The 20693-nt window shown below is 38.9% G+C and overlaps 1 long non-coding RNA gene across 2 annotated transcripts in view; it reads right to left on the bottom strand.

Annotated features, from left to right (window-relative positions):
• Window positions 1–19937, bottom strand: part of LOC117661964 (uncharacterized) — a 128677-nt gene extending 108740 nt beyond the window's left edge. The window contains exon 1 of one of the 2 annotated variants that reach the window (XR_015732740.1): window positions 19754–19937. This is a non-coding gene — a long non-coding RNA (uncharacterized LOC117661964). The remainder of the gene's footprint in view (window positions 1–19753) is intronic. The other variant, XR_015732739.1, reaches the window with a different exon arrangement.
• Window positions 19938–20693: the final 756 nt, after the last annotated feature.

Here is a 20693-nt window from a genome sequence, read left to right as displayed (position 1 = left end):
GTCCTGTTGTAATTTTGAATGGTCACTAAATGAATTGTCGTAAGCCGAGGACTACCTGTATCCAGAGTCATCTTATTTCAGAAAATAGTTAATATGGAGAGCACTAATATTTAAAAAAAAATCTCTGGAACTTATCATAATGGAATTAATGATTTTTTTTAAAAAAAAAACAGTTTACCTTGGATTAAATTGTTAGATCTCCCAACACTATTGCTACTCTTCGGATAAGCCCTTGTGTTTCATTTTCTTTTTACACACTGGATGTGCCTTAGAAGTCTGGGTAATAGGATGTCCATCCATCCCTGAAAACCTGAGCAAATCAAGGGGAGTTGGGGTATACTTTGTGCCTACCTTGGCCATCCTTAACCTAATGTGCTGATGGGAAAGTTTACAAGGAATATGCAACTGCTTTCAGCTAAGTCAGTGTTTCTCAACCTTGGAAGCATGAAGATGGGTGGAATTCAACTCCCAGAATCCCCCAGCCAGCGCTGCTGGCTGGGGGATTCTGGGAGTTGAAGTCCACCCATCTTCAAGCTACCAAGGTTGAGAAACACTGAGCTAAGTGTAATTACTGGTTATCCCCAGTTAATGAGCATTTGTTCAGAGAGCATTTAAACTTGTGATGCTGCGGAACAAGTGGTACTCATGACCGGTCCCCACAGTTTTGGCTATTGTAGCATCCGCATGGGTCACATGATTGTAACCCAGGAGCTTGACAACCAGTTCAGATTTCCAATTGTCATAGTATCCCAAGGTTATGTAATTGCAATCTGTGATCTTCCCTGCCATCTTCCCACAAGCAATGTCAGTGGAGAAGGCAGCGGAAAGTTGTAAATCGTGATCATACCAAGTCCTCGCTTAATAACCTACATCACAACCTAACCTCACAAGGATGGCTGAAACTGCTGTCGCATGATCATATGATGTTGCACTTTACAACGGCCTCGCTTAGTGATGGAAATTCAGATCCCAATTGCCGTCATTAAGTAAGGAGTGTACAAGTCTTTTGTTTAAATGTCCTGGCTCTGCAATATTATTGATCACTTAAGAAAACCATTTCACTAATGTGGTTAGAGTTTCCTTACAGATTCATCCATGCAAAAAGGCTGGAGATTAAAGGGTTGTGGAAGAAGATCAACTGACCTCAAATGGGAAATATAAATACTTAATTTTTTTATTTGGTTTCCTCTAGGGCAGGGCTGTCAAACACAAGGCTTCGATGTGGTCAGATCCGACCCACAGGGCTGTCCTGGAAAATGTAAGGGGCTGCCCCCCATTACTTTGGTCCGGTCTACCCAATGCAAAGAGGAAACATCGGGCCAGTGTGGCTTTGGCCCAGTCTACCCAATGCAAAGAGGAAACATGCCAGCAGTTTGGGGAATGGCGTCAAGCTGGCATACCCAGTTGGCCACACCCACCCAGTTGGCCATGCCTAGTGAATGGCATCAAGCTGGCCACACCCACCCAGTCAGCCCCCCCCCCCGCCCCCAAGATCAACCACAGCCCTGATGCAGCCCTCAATGAAATTGAGTTTTACACTTCTGCTCTAGGGCCACATGTAGACAAAGCCCAACCAGCTTCTCAACTATCTTCCCTAAAAAGGGACAGTTGGAAACAGGATGAAAATTGTTAGGTACATCCCCTTTCCAACATGGAAGATGGCACATCAAGGCCACAGATGGTCCGCATCATGGTTCTAATAAACAAATAGGTAAGGTTAGAAAACCTAAAGAACCTGTCTGCCCCTTCAAGTGTTACAGTTGTATACATCAGTCCTCTTCTCTAAAAAGAGAAGGAAAGAGTTTCATGGGATTGAATCAGCTTTGCCCAACCTCATATCTCCCCCTGTTGTGGCCTGTACACAGCCTATGCAGCTAGTAGCTGATTCAGACAGCGAGGAGGCTGGTGTGGTGCTGCACCAGCAGCCTGTGCAGCTGGCACTTGAGTCAGACAATGAGGAGGCTGGAGAAGATGTGGTGCCAGAGGCGGGGATTCAGCCAGGGCCTTAAGAACCTCCAGAACCTCCCTTAAGTGAAAAGGATGAAGAGGAGGAGCCTCTTCTCGATGCACAGGCGCGCAGAGCTGCCAAAAGGCAGGAGTGGCTCCTCAGGAGGAGGTCTCCTCGAGAGTAAGGCTTGGGGCTAATTGGCCACTCCCTTAGCTTATTTAAGGAGGAACGCCGACTGAAGCAATTTGCAGGGAACAACTTAGTTGTTGTCTTGTCTTGCTTATCTTATCAGCTTCCTGCAAATTGCTTCTGGGCATTCTGCCAACCATAGTAAGTTTTCAGTTATTATTCTTTGAAATCCTGGCGGCTGTTAATGCAATTAATTAACAGCCGTTGTTGTAAAAGACTGGTTTATTCAGTAAATTAAGGTTTGAATGGACTTTCTGTGTGCTGCGTTCTTTGGGATCCGTAGCTGGGGCAGAACACCCCTTATGTTTCAAGTACCCATCTTCCAGCGAAAGGTTTGGCCATGTTGCCTATCCGTTCCAAAAGCTGTGTGCATCTGCAGGACCCCAGTTAGGAAAGTCTATCCTGTATTAACTAATAACTTTAGACAGACTTGGTGCTATTATAAAAATTGTAGTATAACATATAATTAGTCCCTAAGATAATTGAAAAAGCTAAGAGCAGACCTTAGATCTGTGGCTCAGTTTTGAAACATATCCATAACTGTATACCCATGCTTTCCATAAAAACAATTATGATTTATTACCATTTGTTCCTTGTCACATTAACCCAGATTTTTCATCTGTCACTAATCATACTTAGACAAGTGGATTTAATTTTTAAAGTCTTTTAATGTGATAATTTTGAAACTGTCTTTTTGTTTTTTTTACATCTGTGTAAAGTTAAAATAGCCACAAAAGGAAGCAAGCAAGTTATGAGGTAATGATATGGGGGGGGAGGGACACAAAAAAACAAATAAAAACAAAACGTATTGGCAAGGCCTGAATATAGTAATCAAATGCAAAAAGGGAGAAGGGAAAGAGAAAAATTCAAGAAAAGTATGTAAAACAAACCAGCCAACAAATTTTTTAAAAAAGGATAAGAAATAAAAAACAGAATTGTATTTTGGTTATATTAAAATATGTCATAGTAACATAAGATGAAGGGCAGTATAGTTCCAATGAATGCTTTAGTAATCCATTAGCATGAAAACTGTCTCCCCAAATTAAACCACACCCCAAACTTTTTTTATGTTTCAGAAAATTAATGTTCCTTATAAATGTGGATTTCATCTTTGTATAAAACACGACATATGCAGCAAAAGAAGATACATCTCACAACCGCTCTTGGGAGCCCAAGACACACACACACACACAAACACACACACACACACACACACAGCACACAGAGACTTTTAAATTAAAAGTTCATAATTCAACTAGGTAGATTATCCAATCATATTTAGTATTTGTAGCGGTATTTTTAGATGGGCTTAGTTTTGCTATGCATTTCTGGCTTTGTGTGTGTGTGCTGATAAATCAAATTCACAAGAACACTCCTGAGTTTTCTGTTGCATCTATATTAAGAAATCTGGTCTGATAACTTGTTTAAATATTATTCCAAGTAGGGAAGATTACCATATCAGTTATTTTCACAGTGATGGGCTATGACAGAGTTCTCATCTAATGAGATTTTGTTTATGAAATCCTCTAATGAAGTTGCATTGAGTATATTTTCATTCCCACTAAATTCCAGCTCTCTTTTAATACAGTGCAAATTACCACAATTAGTATCACTCTATTATTTGGCATAATTCCTGCAGATTTCATCCCTTTGTTCTGTCATTTATCATCTGGAGTTTTTAGCATTGTACAGATTGAGCTCAACACCCACCAATGTTCTTTGGAAAGGAGGATACTTTTAATGTAGATTGAAAATAGTAAATGAGCGCCGTATTTTCACATTTCCTACCTGATTTTGTTTTGTTTTGTTTTATTTTGGTAACAAGAGATGGAATATTTCTTTTCTACTCCTAGCTTGATGTCATGCCTTGAAAACAGGGATACTCCTTCCCTCTTCCTTAATCCTCTTTTCCCAGCTTTGCAGGGCCATGTATTTTTGGTTCTGTGCTCATCCCTAAGCCACCAAAGTTTCTACCTGGGCCACACTTTTCTTCCATTTTCTTTCCCTTGGAAGAGGCATCTGTATACACAAAGGGAGATATATCCAAGGTTGTATCGTGCATTAAAATGAATAGAAACAGTTACTCATCCAGAAACTTCAGTTGGAGTTAATATTCCCATGCTTTCAGATGAGTATTTATCAGACTTATCTTCTCCTGATAAAAGCCACTCAAGACTTACCCTTTTTGTCTTCCATGCATTGGTGAGGTTGCTTAATTTTTCATACTTTAGTGATTGGAGATTCTTGAACATCTACATGAAAGCATTGTAAAAGCTCACTTTCTGGCACAGTACGTATATGTCATGAATATGAAGATCACAAGCCATGGGCTAGTTCCATATGGGACCAGACCAGAAATGCAGTAGAGACCTTGACCTGGTACCTGGAATTGGCTAGATGGACACAATAACAGAATAATATCTCTGTTATTCTGAGTTAGAAGGGACTTTGGAGATCTTCTAGTCCAACCTCCTGTTCAGGTAGGAAACCCTATACCATTTCAGACAAATAGTTGTCCAACCTCTTCTTTAAAACTTCCAGTCTTTGAACACCCAAAACTTCTGGAGGCAAGCAATTCCAATGCTTCATTGTTCTAACTCAGGAAATTTCTCCTTAGTTCTAGGTTTCTTCTCTCCTTGATTAGTTTCCATCCATTGCTTCTTGTTCTGCCTTCAGGTGCTTTGGAGAGTAGATTAACCCCCTCTTCTTTGTGGCAGCCACTTAGATATTGAATGACTGTTATCATGTCACCCCTAATCCTTCTTTTCATTAAACTAGACATACCCAATTCCAGCAACAGTTCTTGTCTACTAATAATCTTTATCTGCACTCTTTCTAGAGTCTCAACGTCCTTTTTACATTGTGGTGACCAAAACTGGATGCAGTATTCCAAGTGTGGTCTTATCAAGGCATTATAAAGTGGTATTAACTCTTGTTCTTGATTCTATCCCCCTGTTAATGCAGTTTAGGACTGTGTTGGCTTTTTTGGCAGCTGGAGCACACTGCTGGCTCATATTTAAAAGAGTAAAATGGAATCCCACCAATGGAGTGACTGTGCAGATTCAAACTCTGAGTACAGAGATTGTCCATTTGCAATTCTTAAAGGCATAGTGCTCCTTTAGATAGAGCTGGTTTACAACCTATTGTATCAGAATGCTTTGTTCATAGTCACTCAGCCCTTACCACCTTACACCTGGACTGTGGCAATATCCAGGTTAATGGACTGGACAGACTAAACAGACTGTGGCATGGGGTTGTCCTTGAAAGTCATCCAGAAACTTAAGCTGGTTCAGTATGGAATAGCCTGAATAGTTATAAGTAAAATCAAGGTTTGTGGGCCGTATCTAGCTCTGGATTGCATTTGGAGAGGAGTGGGATCTTAGGTGTCACAGGACTGAACTGCCTAGATTCAATGTTTCTATCTCCTGCTGATTAGCATTCCAGATACATTAGCGATTGGGATAAGTAAATGGTTGGGTTAAGATGGCTCTGGAATCTGGATCTGATCCAGCAGGACTATTTTTGTGTTATTCAAAAATGCAGCTCTGCCCATCTGTATGTTATTACAACATCAGCAAACCTAACCCGCTACCATTTCATTTGATGCCCTAATTAACAGATGGGAAAAGTTTCCTACTTGTAGTAGCAGAAAATATTCACGGTCCCTATTCGAGTCACAATATCTTCAGTTTTAAAAGAATCAAGCAGAAGTGATGGAAGAATGTCTAATTTGGTGTTTTATAAACTTGGCTTCCACCAGTTAGAATTGGACACATTGATGTGGATAAACGATCAGATCTAGCAGCTTTTTATTAAGTATTAAATATAGATATTCTTATTATTCTTTGCTCTTAAACATTGTATTATGTTACGAAGCACCCTGAGTATGTGAAATGCTATAAATAAATAACCACGTGACTGAGTTAGAATCTCACTCCCCCAGCCCCATCCTGCCAAAACAATAGTGGTTATTTGTCAAAATGATGGCTGTTCCCCCCCCCCGCCCACCCAAAAAAAATGGCTTCAGAAACACTAGAGGGCAGTAAAGAGGCAAATGAGAATTCTTTCTAAGAGCTCCGGAGTTACCTAATTCCTTATCTTCAGTGTGTGCCAGAGGATAATCAACAACAAGAAAAAAACATCTCCTTCCCTTTGAAGGGGAAGAAAAATGTGCTTGAAGGAGTTTCCTGACCCTTAAAATATGCCGCATTCAATCTGCAGTACTGTTCTGTTTGAACCTGTTTTTTTTTCCAACCAAATCCCCATGCAACTTTCTTAGAACATCTTGTTCAACATCAAAGAAGCCTCTGTAGTGAAACTCCACACACTGGCTGGGAACACAGAAAACTAGAGATTTTGGAATTCCATCATCTGCAATGGTTCCAGAGAATAAATGCTACAACAACTAAGCAGTTATAAAACCTTGTTCCGAAAAGGGGAGCATATTGGGAGGGTGGGGGTGGGGGGAAGAGGCATGGGCTATTATGGCGGGAATGCAAAACACAGTCCTAGAAATTAGAAAGCTATGGGATAATGACCTTGCACTTTTGCTCAAGACCTGTTTTGATCAAATTTAGGACTGCCTTTCTTTGTCATTTACAAATGAGAGGATCTGCAGAGCAAAGCCTGTTATTAACTCCCATCTGCTGGAGGAAAACTCCCACTGTTTGAGAGGCTTTCGTTACTACAAGCTATGCAAATCTGCTAACAATTCTAATGCTTGCAGTATTTACCAACCAGTTTAAAAAAAAAAAAAAAGCTATTCAGGAAGTGTTTCTGCAAATATGGTACGAACATTAATCCCCTCCTCTTTCTGGACTCAATGTCATGGATCCTCTGGAGACATTTTCATTTTCTTGCAAAACACAGTGAAACACTTTCTCATTTCATGTATCTTGGCATAGATATAATACATACTGGCTGCTACTCGCATTTCAGGTTAAGGGTTTTAAGCTCTTAGTCCATTAAACCCATATTTGATTCAACGTGCTAAAGATATTTGATCCAACGTGCTAAAGAGTGAAAGAATGCAAATAAGAGAGAGAATCTTGAGAAATAGTCAAATGCTGCTCTTAAATGAAATTTGCCATGAAAAGTAAAACTAAGTGGCTTGGTGCATCTTAAGAAACCAGAAGATCACAGGATGAAATAAATATTGTATTTCTGTCAGAGCATAATGAAGGAAAACGTAGAAACTAAATATTTACTTAATAATGTTTCATAAATTTTATTTTTCCCCTCCTTTCCTCCCCCCTCCCCCTGATGATTTAACTTTAAATAATAAAATAGCAGAAAAATTGGCATTCAACTCAGAGATTTTAAAAGATGTTTAAAATCCTTTGTATTTTTGTTAAAAATAACTCAGTGCTTTTTATGGTGAATTCTTCACCAACAATATACAGTATTTTATCAACTATACAACTTTTGGTAATTTCTCTATCCCCTGACTGATATTTACTTTGTATTAGTTATTTCTTTCTTATCTATTTTTGAAAATGATTAAAAATCACTTTTTTAAAAGATTGCAGGAATATTACGTGGCAGAATTGCCACTAAAACAAAAAGCCAGTGAGAACACAAAAACTGAACTCAGAATAAAGTATATTTTTAAAAAAGACTTTAAGTAGACTGGTTTCAGTAGGCTTCCTTTCTGTTGGAATTCTGCCTGAAGTGTTTATCTTTTTTGTTGATACTGGAACTACTTAAACAATGTCACATAACAAAAGGATGACCAACAATGGAGTAGTCAATTTCCCTATATTAATTTTTAAAAGTTCAAATATTATTTTAGGATACTTATATTTTCCAGAAATACGTAGATACATACATATTTTAATGACTATGGAGGAGGTCAAAAATCATGGTTGCATCCATGACCGTTTGATCATGCTCTTTTGTGCCTTTGTTGTACATACAATGCACATGAAAAGGGGGAAAGGATTTCAGCTGCACAGTTGCAACAGTCATCTTAAGGGGTTTTTTAACCTTCACAAAGCCCTTGTGTGAAACTGTTGTGTGTACACTCCCACAAGTTCTGATGCATTCTTTTCAAATCAGTTTTGACAGGCTCACAGCCCCCTCCTTTAAAAAAAAATCAACATTCAAATCAGGTTCTGAAGTACCAGGAATAGAGAACATAATGCACTTCTCTATTGCTGTAGAGTACATGCTAAATATAGTGTGTAAATAAACATGAGAGAGAAGGGGAGAATGGAGCATGCAACACGTTTTGAAAAGCCATATCCAGTGAAAGTAGCAGAACTGGGAAAAGGTCCATGAGAATGAGCAAGTAAGTCCAAAAAAACAAGTGGTCAACACATATACAGTAGTGGCCAAAATTTTGAAAACCTTTTGGGAAAAGTGTATTTTCTAAACCTAGCTAATAACACCACTTTTTTTTTAGTAGTACCATAAAATTATATATCAATGGAAAGATAATTTAATCAAGAATGTAATGCAATAACTTTTATGAAGGATTTGCTATTAGAATAGCAGTTATAGTATAAAAAAGAAAAGTGAAACACATAGAAAAAATGAGATATGCAAAAATTATCACCATGTCATTTAATACTTACCCTGTTTCCCCCAAAATAAGACATTCCCTGATAATAAGCCCAATCGGGCTTTTGAGCGCATGGCAGTAAGGCCAAGCGCTTATTTCAGGGTTCAAAAAAATATAACACACGGTCTTATTTTTTGGGAAACATGGTAGTTGGGTAACCTTTAGCATGAATTACAGCCTTACAATGTTTTCCCATGGAATGAACCAAGTCTTTTAGTTCTGCAGCTGTTATAATGTGAAACCAAAATTGAATGATTGCTTCTATTAACTGTGTTTTATTGCTGGGTCACTTCTAACTAACAAGTTTTTTTAGTCGGCTCCATAGATTTCCAATTGGGTTAAGGTCTGGGCTATTCCCAGGCCATTCCAGGAGTGGAATATGATTATCTTGAAACTCCCCCCAAAAGTAGTATTATTACCCACCAAACCTCAAAAATACACTTTTCCCAAAAGGTTTCCATAATTTTGGCCACTACTGTATTGTTATGACCCAGGTTGCCTAGGCAGAGGCAAATTTCAACAGAGTCCAACAGCCAATAAAGCTCCACCCCAAACTTCCCTGAAGACAGCCACCCACAGTCCCAAAAGCAAAGCTAGTAATCACGAAATGCAATTGGCAAAGGCTAAAGTCTAAAAACAAGGGGCAAGTTCACAGGTTAAGGTCTGTTCAAGTCCTTGGGTGTTTCCTTCTTGTCTACCAAATATCTTCATGAAAATTCTTTCCCGGTTGCCTTCCCTGCCTATCTATAATGTGCCACAGACCTAAAACAATTTGACCTGCTCTGTTAATTTCATTAAAATTATTGGGCTGATGGCCAATAGCATAGTTCTGAGCCCGTTTATATAATTATTTCCAATTCTGGGTTGCACAGAATCATAACTGAGGCTGCTGAGGCTGAAAACTCTGGGTTGAATTGTTCAACGATCCATCCATTTGTTTTCTTGTCTCACCAAGTTGTTCTCAGGAGTCTTCTCCAACATCAAAGTTCAAAGGCATCAATGATCTTCCTGTTCTGCTTCTTTGAAGTCCAACTTTCACTTCCTTACAGTTTCACAGAGAATACCATGGTTTGCATGATTCTGATCTTTATAGACACATCATGGTATTTGTTGCAATATTTTCAGGATCAGACTCAATAAGATCAACAAGAGTTAAAGATTTAACTATATATTCTTTTATTTACATTAGGCATTCTATATTCACTGAATATTCACAGATAGAAGCAAGGGAAAAGGTGTAGGTAGCTCCTTATATATACAATGGGTGGAGCTATATGTGGGAGTGGTGAATTATGAATACATTAAGAAGTGAAGAATAAGTTAACCCCTGATACCCTGTCTGTACACTATTTACACATTGGAGAATAAGGCATTTATATCTGACAAATCCCCCTCTAAATGCCGATTCGTTATACAACACCAGTTACATTCAGATTCAGGACAATACAAAACATACAACTTAGAGGTTAAGTATTTATGCTGTTTAGAAGGTAAAGGCTTCGTTAATATATCTGCTAATTGTTCTGAAGTGTCGCAATGCACTGCTTTAATAAATCCATCCTGAGATAATTGTCTCACATGTTTAAATTTTATATCTATATGTCTGGATCTTTGTCCAATGGCATCAGATCTAGATATTTCAATGGCTGCTTTATTGTCTTCATGCATAACAAAAGGCAGAGCAGGTTTTTTCCAGACATCTGAAATTAAATCATTAAACCATACAAGATTATTTGCGGCCTTGGATAAACAAACATATTCCGCTTCTGTTGTTGAAGTAGCCACTAGTTCTTGTTTACCAGTGTACCAGTAAACTGGACAGTCATTTAAGAGAAATACATAACCGGATGTGCTTTTTCTGCATGAGGTGTCTCCAGCCCAATCTGCATCTGCATAACACGTAAGCTTTGGTTCTTTAATATCATTAGGTTCTAACATTAAACAAAAGTCTAGTGTACCTTTTAAATATCTTAAAATTCTTTTAACAGCTTCCCAATGGTATATTGTTGGTTTGCTGACATGCCTAGATAATAAATTGAGTGGTAAAGCGATGTCCGGTCTAGTCCAATTAGATATGTAAAGGAGTGAACCTATGATTGATCTATAGAATGTATTGTCCTTGAACTCGGGAGAAGACTCATCAGAATTCCTTAGAAAGTCAGTTTGCATAGGGGTATCACAAGGTTTGGCATTGTTTAAGTTGCATTTGTTTAAAAGATCTATGATCTTATCTCTCTGGGTAAGTTTGAATCCCTTTTTTGTTTTATTAATTTGGACACCAAGGTATTTGTTTACCTTGCCTAAAGATTTCAATGAGAAATGTTCATTTAGTTTAGTTACAAAAGTTTCTCTTCTTTCTTTATGTTTTCCTATGTATAGAATGTCATCCACATAAATCAATACAAATTCAATGTAATCATCACCCCTCTTGACAAAGAAACAATTATCAGCAGTGGTAGCGTTGAAGTCCATGGTCTTAAGTACTTTTACTAAACAATCATACCACCGTTTACCAGATTGTTTTAGCCCGTATAAACTCTTGTTTAACAACCAAGTCTCATTTCTGTTTGTGTATGGACTATGAGGTGCTCTCACGTATATTTCTTTATCTAATTTTGCGTGTAGGTACGCAGTCTGTATGTCATATTGGAATACATCTAGATTGAGTGCTGAAGCTACCACTAGAGCTGTTTTGACACTCTCTGTTCTTACAGTGGGGGAATACGTGTCAGTATAGTCCTCTGGATATTTCTGTGCATAACCCTGTGCAACCAATCTAGCTTTGTATAGAGTATTTCCTCCCTCTAAATTCTTAATTTTATATATCCATCTGGTACCAATAATTGTCTTATCTTTAGGTGCAGATGCAGGTGTAAATACATTTAGTCCTTGTAAACTTTCCATCTCTTTCTTCATTGCTAATTCCCATTTTTCTTTTTCTTCGTGAGGAAGTTTTAACACTTCCTCGTATGTATTGGGTGTTGTTGGTTCACCATTCATGTGCATTACATAATCCTTGTATTTATTTGGCATTTGATTTCTGGTGTTTCTAATGATTTTCTCGGGTTTACTATCGTTATCATGCAAATATCTTGCTTCCTTTTTTGTTAGTGTATCTGTCTTTATTTTGAGTTGGCTATTTGTCCAAGTTTTGGTTTTGTTTTTATATTTGTTGATATTTTGTTTTTCTATAGTCCCTTTCTCATGAGATTTTGTATCTTCATGTTTATTTGGGAATATCTCATTAAGATGTAATTTAGACCAGTTAGCTTGTTCATGGAACACAGCTGTTCTGGAGACTATAAATTTGTTGTTACTATCAATGAATCTGTATCCTTTAGTGCCAGTCTCATATCCCATAAATCTGAGTCTCCTGGACACATTTTCTCCCTTTCTTCTTAATTGTTTAGGTATGTGTACGTCTGCTGTGACTCCAAATATATGCATGTGTGCTAATTTTGGTTTTCTATTATACATCACTTCATATGGTGTCTTATTTATAATGCTGGACCATGTTCTATTTTGTGTGTAATTTGAATAATGTAAGGCTTCTGACCAGAATTGTTTGCTTAAGCCAGCATCTTCCAATGTGCATCTAATCATGGTTTGTAATGTGGAATTTTTTCTCTCTGCAATCCCGTTTTGGAACGGAGAAAATGGACTAGATGTGTAATGTAACATTCCTTTGTCTTTTAACCATTGTGAGAATTCTTTAGACATGAATTCGCATCCTCTGTCAGTCATAATTTGTTTTATTTTGATGTTGTGTTGTGTTTCTATGCGTTTGTAAAATTCTTTAAATTTTTGAAATGTTTCATCTTTGTGTTTTAATGTGTAAACAAATCCATAGCGGCTATAATCGTCCACTATTGTCAGGAAGTAACGTTTCCTATAAGTGATTGATGGAGTTAATGGACCAACTAAGTCCATGTGTACTAAATCAAAAATTTTGTTAGTTGATCTGGTAGATTTTCTTGGCCTGGGACTAGTTTTTAGTTTTGTAGATTTACATACTGAGCATTCCAGATAATTTTCACAATTCTTTATTTTAACACCTTCTGCGTGTTCAGTCATTTTTTGCACTACAGGAAAACTGGCATGTCCTAACTTCCTATGCAATATGTGAGCACACTCATCGTGAATTGGTTTACCTATCTTTGGCTTCTTATCGTTGTGTGCATCTGTGTGATCATGAGATATTTTACATTCATCATTGTCACTGTTGCTAACATTCTCATCATCTATTTCAATACAATCTTCCATATTTGAATCAATGTTATGTAACCATTTTTCTTTTGTTATTAGGTAAGGTAGTCCTCCTTTAGTCACCACAGTGCCTACATTTATTTTATTCTTTTCCAAAGTTGCCTTTCCTTTTGAAAAGACAATGTTAATGTCAGAATCTCTGCTTAGTTTTATGGCACTTAATATGTTATGAGGTATTTCAGGTATTAGTAATACCCCCTCTATTTTTCCTAAACCAGGCAAGGTTACATTTCCTCTACCTAATACTTGAACCTTTTCTTGGTTAGCTACCTTAATTACAAATTTATCTTCTGCAAATGAAGACAATATACTTTTGTTATTAGTGGTGTGATTAGTTGCTCCAGAATCAATAAGCCAATTATTGTTCTCACTTTGTTGTGTGTTAGTGTTGTCTTGTTTATTTAATCCATTCAGTGAACCAGACTTTCTATCCTTTGAATTGTCTCTGCCCCCTCTATTCTCTCTGTGATTTGGTGGGCTCCTATATCTATGCCTTTCTATGGAAGGCTGTCTATAATCGTATTTGTTTCTGTATTCTGATCTATATCTTTCTTTTAAGAATTTTGGGCAATCTCTTCTATTGTGTTCCCTGGATCCACAATTATGACATTTAAATGTTCCACTATATTTTTCTTGGAAAGCTACTTTCCTATATGGTTTATGTTCTGTGTGATTGTTAGAACGATTCCTTCTAGAATTATCTTCTGTTATCAATTTGTTAGATAGACTTTCTATGGATAAATACCCTAGATTGATTGTGTCTAAATGTGACATAAAATTGTCCCATGATGGGTCAAGTGAGTTGATAATGACACTTTTCATTGTTTGGTCTGAAATCACTTCCCCCCTCAAATGCAGTTCAGCCCTTATTTTGTTCAAAGATATTAAATGTTCACTTATGGAAACCCCTGGTTTTATCCTAGATGAAAAGAAGTCTTTAGATATCCTTGTGGTGGTGGCTACACTGTCACTGTGAAACAAATTAAACATGCATTGAATAATTTCTGAAACAGTCAAATTTGGCTTAATGCTGTGATACATTGCAGGAGACACACTAGATATTATTAAGAAAAAAGCTCTATGGTGTAAACAATCTATTTTTAGTGTCCAAGGTCTTTTTGGGGGACTAGTGATAAAAAACAGTAAGTTTTCCTTCATAAAGACAACCTGGAGCTGTTGATACCATTCTTGTAAATTAATGCCATCAACCCTTAGTTTTGGGAAGTCACTGGGCAAATTTCCGACATTATTGGGTCCATTACTTACAACCTGAGGTAGTCCGTGGTCTCGTAAATGCAGAAAATTGCAAAACGGCATGGGGATGCTCGCTACGAGTCTGCATGATCTTCTCTCCTGTTCATGTCTTCCCGGATCGTCAGCGTAGTTTCGCGCATGCGCGTTGCCCATTTCTTCTTCGGCGTCGTCGTGGAAGGTTCTCCTCATTGCGGCCCGCTCGCTCTGCTCCTCTTCAGATGAGTCGGTCTCTGGTTCGACTTTGGGGGTTCTGGCGACGGTGGCTGTTCTTCCTCTTCTATTGAAAACGTTGGTGCTTGCTTCGGTCTGCGGCGTAGGGCGGTATCGGCAGGGCTCTCTGGGTTCCGGCGTCAGCGCTCTAGTAGTCAGGATGGGAGCGGGCAGGTCTTGAGGCATTGGCTTGCTCGTTCGCTTTTTTGGTGTCTTTTTAGTAATTTTCAGTTTTGGCCCAAATGCAGCAAATAGCGTTTTCATCGCTGATTTTATTTGGTGTTTTGTTGGATCTTCCTCGCTTTCTGGTTCTGATTCTTCTGAGGTGTTTGAATCTTCCTTTTCGTTTTCGTTGTCCGATAATATTTTTCGCGCCAGAAATTTTGAATTGAGCTTGCTGATTGGCTCTTCTTCGTTCATCTTGGAGGCCGGTTGAAACCAAGATGGCCGCCATTCAAATTTTTGCGCGGGATCATCGTTTTTCTTCTTTGTAATGATTTTCTCCGCAGTCATATTACTCACTATTTTTGGATCTTTGGGTTTTTCATTGGTGATGTTTTTTTCTCTCGCTGCTCCGCTGTTCTTTAGCATATCTTGGAGGTTCGCGATGAGGCTTTCATCATTCTTCTGGCTTTTTAATAGTTTTAATATCTCTGACCTGAGTTCGTTATTTTCTATTTCGATTTCCTCCTGGTCATCAATTATTTCTTCGTCTTCAGTGGTGTATTCTTCGGATTCTCTCGAAATTGCATTCGTGGATTCGTTGATTATTTCTTGTTCCGTTTCCATTTCTTTGCTGTAGGCCCTGGTGTTGGGCCTATCTTTCTTAGACATTTTAAAGCTTTTTATTGAGTCAATTAACCATCCTCTGCTACCAGTTTGTTGCAATATTTTCAGGATCAGACTCAATAAGATCAACAAGAGTTAAAGATTTAACTATATATTCTTTTATTTACATTAGGCATTCTATATTCACTGAATATTCACAGATAGAAGCAAGGGAAAAGGTGTAGGTAGCTCCTTATATATACAATGGGTGGAGCTATATGTGGGAGTGGTGAATTATGAATACATTAAGAAGTGAAGAATAAGTTAACCCCTGATACCCTGTCTGTACACTATTTACACATTGGAGAATAAGGCATTTATATCTGACAGTATTTTAATATCTTTTCCAAGGCCTTCATGGCTATTCCTCCAGGATTAGTCTGTGACATATTTCTTGACTGCTTGTTCCTTTACTCCTGATGGTTGATCCTAAAAGACAGAAGCTATCCAACAGTTCAGTGTGTTCATTGTCAATTCTGAGGCTGGTTGTTCCACCTGTTAATTTGGTCTTTATATTTCATTTTAGGCCCATTTTTTCACTTCGCTCTTTGACACTTAGTACTAAGACTTGAAGATCCATTCAGCTATTGGAGTAGTTTCATCAGTGTATCTTAGGTTAGGAATATTTTATGCAGCAGTGGGTTTCCAATATTCTTACCGCGTGGTTCACCAATTCAATGGTTCACCGTGCGGTGCATACTCGCTTTGTGCGTGCACCTTCCATGCATGTGCCTGGCCTTCCATGCATGTGTTTTGCTCACTCGCGCATCTTCTGTGCATGCACCTGGCCTTGAAAACATGCCTAAATAGGACGGCATAGAGCCGGGGGCAGTTGGCGGGTATAGCTAACATTTTATCCTGCCCTTTCAAAAGTAGAGCAAGATGTATGGTGCTTTCAGATGTCATATTAAGCCAGAAATCTGTGTAAACTCAGGATGATGGTTTTCTATGCCCAGGTAAGCCAGGATTTGTGATATTAACAAATTTTAGATTAGGCTAGTTTTGATTTTGTTTGAAGCTGGCTTATTTGGACATACTTTAAAAATATTTCCAAGTATGGATTTAAACTAAAACTTCTCCGTTACCTGCTTATATAAAGAGGGCCATGGCATCACTGAAGTAGTTGTTTGTATTGTGGTTTCCTGACTTAATATAAGATCTGAATAAAACCACACTCCTTCTGTTTTCCATCATAAGAAGTCTTGAGCTATTTAAAATTAGGCCTCATAAAGACTGGGTTCATTCAATAAGCTAAGCCGTAATGTGGTTTGTTTAATTTTATCTTAGCACGTTATGAGAATCCAGATCCAATCAATCAGATTTAGACAAGCTACAGTTTACTAAGATATGTGGAACAGATTTAAAGCTTTTTCCTGCTATTTCAGCCTAAATTCCATAAACAGATCTCCTACATGCTGACTCTCCAAATGGTAGATAATGTATCTTTTCCATGAGTAAAATGAGGAGGAGACAGCCACTTGTCTGAAATGGTACAGGGCAGGGGTGTTAAACTCAAGGCCCACGGGGTGCTTAGATCTGGCCCGCGGATCCTCCCTGGAAACAGCAAAGGACCACGTGCAGCCCTCACAAGCTCTGTTTTCGCTGGCAGAGGGTTGCAGGAGGCTGTTGCAGCTGAAAACAGAGCTCATGAGGGCTGGGGGCAGCCATCACGAGCTCCGTTTTCGCTGCCAGAGTTTTGCAGGAAGCTGTCACAGCAAAAAACAGAGTTTGGGAGCCCGTTTTTGCTGGTAGAGCACTCGGGCCACCACAGGAGCCCCTGACATGAATGATGTCAAGCTGGCTATGCCCACCCTGGCCACGCACACCCCGGGCCCCCAAGGTCAAATGCAACCCTGCTGTGGCCCTCAATGAATTTGAGTTTGACACCTCTGGTATAGGGTTTCCTGCTTGAGAAGAGGGTTGAGCGAGAAGATCCCTTCCAACTCTGTTATTCTGTTAGATCTTCCTACAACTGAGACAAGATACACATCGAGGCTGTACCCCTCTTGATATATGCCTAACCTGGCAAGGTGAAACAATGCCATGCCTCGGTGCCAATGTTGGCAAATTCCTAACCTCAGCACAGTTATCATTAAGAACATCTGAACATCTCCTACACAGAATGCTCTGAAGCCTGAAGCTTGGTATGCTATCAAGAATCCTGTGTTCATATCTAAGCACGTTTCACCCTTGTCAGTGTTCTATCAGCTTTGTTATCGCCCATACAAATGGCAATAAATGAGCTATAAAGTTAGATATTTAAGAGAACACCAGGTTTTAATCAGTCTCATGAATATTCATTTGTTGGATCAGCTATCATTTCTATGTGCTGTTCTTCTTCCAAGGAATCCTTTGTGTAAGAATCTACTTCAACCCCCTGCCAGAAGTACCCTTTTCTTCGCAGTAACCTTTTTACGCACTGTATTGACATAGTACAAAATTCCTATGGATGTTCTGTTCCAGGGAAGCATGTTCTTTTATGCTGTTCATTATGTGCTTCTACCTGAAACACTTCAAAGAATCCTATTGTGTCGTAAGAATTATTGGGAGTGCCCTTTTCTTACTGCATAGTAGTTTACTCCACAAGTTTCATACATGTGTTGTGATTCTCTTATTCCATCAATAATGGTATTCTTTAACAAACAACTAGACAGCTTTCAAAACATTAAGAAGATACGGAAAAAGCACAGGTGGTATCAGCCAGTTCTCCGAACTACTCAAAATTTCTGCTACCAGTTCTCCAAACTGCTCAAAATTTCTGCTACCGGTTCTCCAGAACCTGTCAGAACCTGGTGGATTTCACCCCTGTTATGGCCCCTTGGCAACTGTAACTTGGTAGTGGAACCACAGCTTGAAACTCACAATTTTACCTAAGCTAATCTTTTGTGGCACTTTTCAGTTCTTAGATTGCACAATATTTGAATAATAACCATCACGGGAGACTATAATGAAATTCAACAGGGACTTGGCCTATCAATATTATTGAAAAACCTGTTCTCTGACAAATGCTGTTCCTGGTTATGGCCCAGTGGTGAAATCCAATTTTTTTTTACTACCGGTTCTGTGGGCATGGCTTGGTGGGCATGGCATGGGAAGGATATTGTAAAATCTCCATTCTCACCCCACCCCACCAGAATAATTGGTGGTATGTATTTTCAGTCTTACTCAATCAGTTCTAGAAAAAGCATTTTTCTCCCCAAGCAATGTTAGAATTAACTACAAAAGTTGTCAGTTATATCCGGTGTGCCAGTTGGCCACTTTGAAAGAACAGCACTGAACACTTGCCTTATAAATATCTTTCATGGTTCCAACTATTCTCATTCAATTACATGGCCTATAAAGTACTTCTGGTCATTATAAAATATTACACACACACACCCCCTTATAGTCGTGTAATCATGATCTGGGTATTTGGCAACCTGTTCATACTTATAACCAATTGCCAAGCACCCTGCTTCATATCATCACCATTTATTATCTTCTCTGCTGGTTTCCCCAGAGAGTTAACGAGGAAGCTGGCAGGGAAGATTGCAAGGTGCTACTGCTTGCCAAGGGAATTCCCTCTCGACTTTAGGGGCTGGCTGAAAGAGCTACCTACTGATGGGAACTGATCTCCTCTAGCCAAGTGCAGAAATGGAACTCTGATCCCAAAGTTCCCAGTAGCCCAGTGGAGCAGATGTTTTTCATGCATGAAGGTGAGACAAACTCCTCTAGCAAGGTGGAGAAATGGAACTTGGATCCCAAGGTTCCCAGCTCCATTCCTGCAGCCCACCATGTTTATGAAGAAGAAAACTGTTTTTATGTACTTACTTTGTAAGAAGTAAGGACTTGCACTACTAAAGAGTGGTTTTGCCCAGGAGGAGGAAGAGGAAGGAGAAGGAGAAGGAGAAGGAGAAGGAGAAGGAGAAGGAGAAGAAGGAGAAGGAAAAGGAGAAGGAGAAGGGGAGGAGGAGGAGGAGGAGGAGGAGGAGGAGGAGGAGGAGGAGGAGGAGGAGGAGGAGGACAAGCAGGAGGAGGAGGAGGAAGAAGAAGAAGAGGAGGAGGAGGGAGGGAGAGAAAGAGAGAGAGAGAAACTTTTCTTGAATGGACTTCTGTTGAACATACTTTCAAGTTTAACAAATATGTATTCATACATCCTATGAAAGATGCATCCTAGGATGGATTAAGCCAAGTTCTGGCCAAATTCTGGCTCACCCTGGCGGTAGACTGATTACTAGCAATTATAGGTGGTAAAATCCATATGAAGGTCTCCAGAAAAAGCATTCTAAATCTCTCTGATTTTAGGGAAGTACAGACACTGAATTCCAGACATATTGCACATTGTACTCACCTATCAGTGGTGCCATTTTGCTGTAAAAAGTCAGATAGTTAAGATGACAATGAGAACCTCTTAAAGATAAGGCAATGCTGGCTGGTGTTCTGTGCTGCTGCTTCAACATTTATCACCAGAACTGTTTTCAAATACCTAAAGAAATTATATCCCCTGTGTCACGTACCTCATTCATGCCCTCAGCTTCTTATTTCCTGGGTATTTCTGCATTAACCTTGGAATCTAGAGGATTTCAAAGAACGTTGAAAGTTTTGTTCATTTGCAATGTTATTTTTCTGTCTTTTTTGTTCTTGGCTAGAAGCAGGACCAGAAATTATATGGCATTGACAAACATTTATGTGGCGTCTGTCTCCATGAAGCAAACTTAAGGGTTGTTCTAAAAGTGGAATTGTGGCTTTTCCTGGAAATTTTCTGACGCTATTAGTTAGAGCATTTTTAAAAAATCTACTGTCATCATCAACTAGCAAATCCTATTGGAATTTCCCAAGCAGAAAAAAGCTTTTACTTCTGCAAAGCTCAACTTCTGCTAGACAGATGACAGCAGAAGTCTCAAAAACGCACCCAACAGGACACAAAATTGGGAAGGGCCACAAATATGTCTGAAGACAGGAAGGGAACAGGGTAGGATTAAAAGGCTGTTCTTTTCTTTTTAGAGAAATCCAATCCAAGCATTAAAAACAGTAACCAATACTAGCAACAACACAGGAATACTTGAGGTAAGAATGGACAGCCTTTTAGTGGGCAATAGCTACCCTGAGTAATTTTAGGAGCCTGAGGATGCAACACCGGTAGGGTCACAAGTTAGGTTTGGGGAAAGAGTTTGGGTATTGTTTTTTAACTGTAGGAGTTATGGTATGGTTATGTATGGTTTTTATTTGATACCCAACTCAATTAGTTTGGCCTGTTTTCAGCTGTTTATAGTCAGGACTAAAAAGTGAGTTGTTGGAGGTTGCAGTTCTAACTTAAGATGGATATTGCTGTTCCAATCACATTATCATTCTCTGTGGAGAAGGTTCTAGTGCTGGGAAAAGAGGAAGGAAAGAGAAGAAGAGTGTTAAGAATATTGTTGAGTTGCACCCGAAGTTGTGGCTTATAAAGCAGAGTAC

The sequence above is a fragment of the Pantherophis guttatus genome, chromosome 2 (genome assembly GCF_059756535.1).
Source record: "Pantherophis guttatus breed Tessera chromosome 2, ASM5975653v1, whole genome shotgun sequence".
Lineage (NCBI taxonomy): Eukaryota > Metazoa > Chordata > Lepidosauria > Squamata > Colubridae > Pantherophis > Pantherophis guttatus.
This window is presented reverse-complemented; position numbering and strand designations above follow the sequence as displayed.